Source organism: Silene latifolia, chromosome 11, assembly GCF_048544455.1.
Source record: "Silene latifolia isolate original U9 population chromosome 11, ASM4854445v1, whole genome shotgun sequence".
Taxonomy (NCBI): Eukaryota; Viridiplantae; Streptophyta; class Magnoliopsida; order Caryophyllales; family Caryophyllaceae; genus Silene; species Silene latifolia.
Genome location: NC_133536.1, coordinates 177144057 through 177149911, shown reverse-complemented (window position 1 = coordinate 177149911; position 5855 = coordinate 177144057). Strand labels below are relative to the sequence as shown.

Genomic DNA, 5855 nt, shown 5'->3' with positions numbered 1-5855 from the left:
GAGTACTCGGAAAATTTGATGAACCTGGCTTTCAACTGTTTATCGACTTCGTCTTTGATCTTGAGAGCCCATTCTGTCCTCATTCGACGAAGCTTCTGTTTCACGGGTTTGAAACCTGGTTTGATTGGGATTCTATGCTCTGCGATGTCCCTGTCGATCCCTGGCATGTCTTTGTAGGACCAAGCAAAAACGTCTTTGAACTCAAGCAGGAGGTCTATGAAACTGGCCCTTTAGGTAGGGCTCAAGGTCGTTCCCATCCTAGGTTCTTGGGGTTCTAGTTCGGTTCCTACGTTTATGGGTTCAGTGTTTTGTATTACTGGTCCCCCTCCCCTCTCTTGTAGTATTTCTTTGGCTATGTAAGGAGGTATTGAGTCTGGGTCTGGGTCATCCTCATTATCACCGTAAACAGAATTGCATTCAAGATAACACGAAGAGTAAGCAGAACCTGATTTATTCATATTAAAGTTTGAGAAAAGTTGAAACAAAGAAGCCATCTTATCTGTAGCCAGTGGCGGTAAAGGGACAGCCGTTGGGACATTTCCCGAACTACTGTTACTACTTGATACTAAGCTAGGAGAAACAAGGGGAGTGGGAATGACGACAGGAGGAGACTCTCTAGGAACTTCTCTAGACTCCGACTCTAACTCCGACTCTGACTCAGACTCAAATTTATCGTCTTATGGTTCTCCTTTGAACATCTCTCCTTCTCCAGTGGTGAGCTTGAAGAGTCTTCCTTGATTGTTTGTCTACTTGATCGACTTTCTCCATCCTTTCTGCTGATTGGTGTTTGTTTCTGTGATTAACGCGGTAGGGTTGAAGTGATCGTCTTGAAGTATCATGGTAATGATCTCATCCTACGCGGCTCTAACAAACCGATCTTCTCCAAATAGTAGACTAACAGCTTGTTCGTCTAAGCAAGGTGCTTGATGAGTCTTGACGGTAGGAACCGTTTCCGGAGGAATGAAGTAGCAATCGTGAAAGATCTCGATTCCGGCTTGCTTCCTTTCGAGATAGTGCCAAGGTTCGGGAATTCCATGAAATATATCTTGACTTCCTTCCCTAACGAAGTATCCATTTAGGGTAGGGAGGTAGGGTCGCATTTGGATTCCCACATTCTTGCGGTTTTGAACTTGAGCGAGCATCTCGAGAATTTCCTCTTTAGTGGGTTTGTATCCAAGTCCAAGTGGTATTCTTTGTGAGTTGCCTTCTTTGTAGGGTGCAAAAGTGTTCCTTCGGATAGGATTCAAAGGCATTCCTGGAAAGTATCCCTCGGATTTGAGCATGTGGTTGACCACTAAATTGGAGTAGGGATTAAAGTATAAGGGTGCCAACTCACTTTCTATGACATTTATGATATGAAATCCCTCAAGTTCATGTACTGGATCCGCAAGGACTTGATTACTTGACTTCTTTTTGATTATTTCCTTGATGGGTGACGAAGTGATCGTCACTACTTTACCATTTAGTGGGATTTTGATTTTCTGGTGGAGGGTAGATGTTACCGCTTTGGAAGCGTGAATCCAAGGTCTTCCCAGAAATATGTTGAAGGGTGCTTCAATGTCCACTATTCAGAAGTTGACTTTTCGTTAAATCGGCCCTGTGGTTATGGTTAGGTTAACAAGTCCTACTACCTTTCGCCGTGTACCATCATATGCGCGAACACCTTGGTTGGTAGGGGTCCAATCCGACTCTTTCATGCCCAATTTGTATGCCGTTTTCAGGGGAATGACATTGACTGCGGAGCCATCATCTACCAAAGTCATTGGCACATTCTTCTTTAAGAAAATGACAGTGATATAAAGAGCCAAGTTATGAATAGCACCAAAGGGTCACAAATCTTCATCCGAGAAAGTAATAGGATTACTTAGCTTTGGTGATTCTTAGAAGACCAAGTTGACTACATCATCGGGTGTGGAGTTATGTGCCACATTTAGTTTAGCCAAGGCTTGCAGTAAGGCTTGGCGATGTGGGAATGAGCTAACCACTAGTTGCCAGACTGAAAGATTAGCCTTTGTCTTCTGTAGTTGCTTTAGCAAATGGTCGGTGGAGCCATCTTCATTATCATTTGGTGCGACCACATTGGTTGGACCGTTCGCTATGGGACCATATTGAGAAGTGTTTTGGTATGGGCGTCCCGAACGAGTAAGGTGGTCTACATCTTGATCTTCACAATTTTGGACTATTTCCTCACTGACTTTGACTAAGTAGTGTTCAGTGAGATACTTATCTTCATCATCATCGGCCCATATTCCATTGAAAGTAGCAAGTTCCTTCATTCTTATGATTTCGGCCTCCAATTGGATAATTTGGTCCACTAGTTCATCAACCATGGCTACTACTTCTTGCATTGTAGTGTTTTGAGAGAAGACTAGTGGTGCACGTTCTTCAGGTGTTGCGTTGGGATCACGTAGGGTTGCCACTGCACTCTCTAGTTCCATGACTTGCCTATTTACACTTTTTGCCCATGCAATGAAATCGGTGATGGTTGGGGAAATGGTAGAGTAGTTCCCTTCATTCTCTATTGCATGAATTTTATCTTCGACTCGAGAAGTGAGGTGTGAACAATCTATGGTAGATTCTTCACTTGTAATCACTAGAATTCCAAGAGGATTCTGAGTGTTGTTAGGCTTACCTCCAGGTGGTATTGGTAGGCGACCGTCTTCAATCATGTCTTGAAGTACATTTTTCAGTTTGTAGCATTTCTCTGTATCATGTCCCTTGCCTCTATGGTATTGGCAGTAAGAATTCTCATCCCAGAACTTGGATTTTTTTTTGGTTCGGGTGTAGGGCCTATGGGTTGAAGTTTACCAAGTTTCATCAACCTTTTTAGAGCATTGGAATATGTGTCCCTAAGATTTGTGAATTTCCTTGGTGGGGTACTCTTCTTAGATGGCTCGCGAAGGTTAACTTCATCAGTTTTGCTAGTAGGGCCGTAAGAACGACTTGTTGAGCCTTGATATCCACGACCTACCGTTTTGGACAAGAGTCCTTTACGGATGTCATCTTCGATCCTTGTTCCTAGTACGGTTAAGTCTTTGAAGGTCTTAATGTTTTGGTACCTCAAATGACTTGTATAGATGGGCTTGAGGTTGTCCACAAACTTCTACACGAGGGTAGCTTCATCTGGACGTTCAACAAGTTGAGTACTAGTCTTCCTCCACCTACTTAGGAAGTCGGTGAAACCTTCTTTGTCATTTTGGGTAAGAACCTCTAAAGCGCGCATGTTGACTTGGATTTCAGCATTATTCGCATATTGCTTGGCGAATTCAATTGCGACATCGTCCCAGGTAGCAATTTTCTTGTGCTCTAGAGAAGAGAACCATTGTTTTGGGATGGTGCCAAGAGATGAAGGAAAGATCCTTAAGAACATCTCGGGTTTAATGCCTTTGATAGACATATAATCCTTGAAAGCACTGATATGGTTCAAAGGGTTTTCATGCACCTTGAATTTAGGGATATCCGTCATGTTGGCAACTTGGAACTCACGGCTTCATGTTTGTGATTATTTTTCCTATAAATGTCATCCCCTTTGAGATACATCAATTGTTCCTCCAAGTATTGGAGTCGTTTCTCAGCCGTAGTCATACCTATGGGAGGGTTTTCGTCCCCGAAGTTATTCACAAATTCATCAGACACTTCACTTTCTCGAGGAGGTATCCTCGTTTCCATGGCATATATTCGGCCTTCGATTGTGTCAAGGCAATCATACACTTGGTCTTGAGTGACTTGGAGACGAGCTAGTGCGGCTAGGATTTGATTATTACCATTATGGAGTTAGTTGAAGTTCACGTCGCTTGTTTCAGGCATCTTGGAAACTGCATAAGAGATCGACGACGAATCAAAACACGATCGACCATTCTAGCATACTTACTCGAAAAGAAATGTTTTAACTCGTGAAGTGGGAGTGTACCACTTGTGTCAATTGAGTTTTGAGGAAATGGCAAAGTTTGAAAATGTTAGTCCTAGTCAACTTTTAGTGTAGTCATGGTTTTGTTTAGAAATGGTGATCACATATGGTACAAACATTATACAAGCATTATAACGGGATGCTGAGTGCATTTAGAAGCACTACTACAGATACAGCCTATAACAACGGGTAAAAACCGTTGTAAAATAAAAAAGCGGACGTTGTTAAAGCGGCCGTTGTAGAAGGTATTTACAACGGTTTGCTTATTTAGTGAAACCGTTGTTAAAAGTATTCACCACGGTTAAAAGCCGTTGTTGTTGGGTGTTCTCCGTTGTAGAAAGTGTCTCAAAATTTTGGAGGGAATAATATAACAACGGTTGTCGTATGTATAACCGTTGTTGTAACTTTCCCTCCAAAATTATGAAGTCTTTTGACAACGGGTTTATGTTACATACCCGTTGTTGAAATTATTAGTAACAACGGTTCTTTGTTTAATACCCGTTGTTGTAATTTTACCTCCAAAATTGTGAATACGTTTAACAACGGTTCTTCGATTAAAACCTGTTGTTGAATATTATGCGCGGGTATTTGTGAATGTCATTCACAACGGTGTTATTTTTATTAACCCGTTGTTAAAGGTATTCACAACGGTTTTTTTTAGTAACCGTTTTTATTACGAACTCCTAATGTTTTGAAAAATTTAATTTGTTTCATGCCATTCAAAAACCTGCATATATCAGCAGCACCATATACCAGCACCAGCATAAATCACAGCTGGGTTCATCAGAACTCAATACATTCAATTCAACCACAACAGCAGCTGCATCATATATATATATACTTACAAGGAGTTGAATTTACATGAACTAATCATTCCCCAAATTCAACAAAAAATTTACTAATAAGTTGATCTAAACTCTGAGTATCATGCATTTCTAATATATTCTAAGACGTAGTTGCCCCACATGTCTCTTACCTCGTCTATATCTATATTTGAGTACTGCTCAATCTGTTCTGACGGGTTGATTGCATACTGCGGAAAAAACAAAGAGAAGACATTATGGTATATATAGCAGCAAGCAAGACAACATAGCAACATCATGGCATATATAGCAGCAAGCAAGACAACATTAGCTCTAATTTAAAAAAAGTAATAAACACATTATTAAATTACTAACCTTTGGAGGAATAATGATATATCTTCGCCTAATAATCTCCAACATGAACCGACAAGCGTAGTATCCACATTGTATGCTATCTGGCTGGCGAGGGGCCTATTATTACATAAAAACAAACAGACGAGAGAAGGCTTACATCAGAATCTTGAACTTTAGGTATTGTATTAGTATTAAACACAGATTTTGCACTTAATGTTATTGTATTTGAGCACGTACCCCTGTTATCGTAATAAAATCAGGGCCAACATCAGAATCTTTCGTGGGTTGATCCTGCTCGTTTGCTCTTTTCTTCTCAAAGGCCCTTTTTTTTTTTAAAAAAAAGGAGGCAGAAACTCATTTTTTTAGGGGCAAAAATGAGCTTTTTTCTATAAATAAAAACTGAAACTTAATGTTATTATAAATAAATCAGTATTATAAACTTACATATTAATCAAGCGCTTAAAAGTCTCGCTTGGTTCTTTGATGTAAAGAGTCCAACCGTAAAACTTTTTCTTTGTCGGCATGATGGTGCTAGCACCCAATGAGTCCTACATCAAGAGACATCATCATTATTAACAAGTACATATATTAGTTATGAAAATGCAATTGTAGGGGGAAACGTAATATTAATTTGTTTATTACCCTTTTTCATTATAAACGCCAAAAATCAGCTTCTTGTTTGTCGTCAATTGCTGAGCAATATAATCTACCCGTTGTTCGAACGAGAAATCCAAAATAAATAAAGATAAAACATAGGGGCACAGGAATCCGTAGTGATCAGATGGAATATT

The 5855-nt window shown here is 40.2% G+C and overlaps 1 long non-coding RNA gene across 1 annotated transcript; it reads right to left on the bottom strand.

Moving 5' to 3' along the window:
• Window positions 1–4788: 4788 nt before the first annotated feature.
• LOC141615208 (uncharacterized) lies at window positions 4789–5374 on the bottom strand. The gene is made up of 3 exons (XR_012529717.1): window positions 5302–5374; window positions 5086–5181; window positions 4789–4940 (listed from the first exon to the last, which is right to left on the bottom strand). It is a non-coding gene; the product is annotated as an uncharacterized LOC141615208 (long non-coding RNA).
• Window positions 5375–5855: the final 481 nt, after the last annotated feature.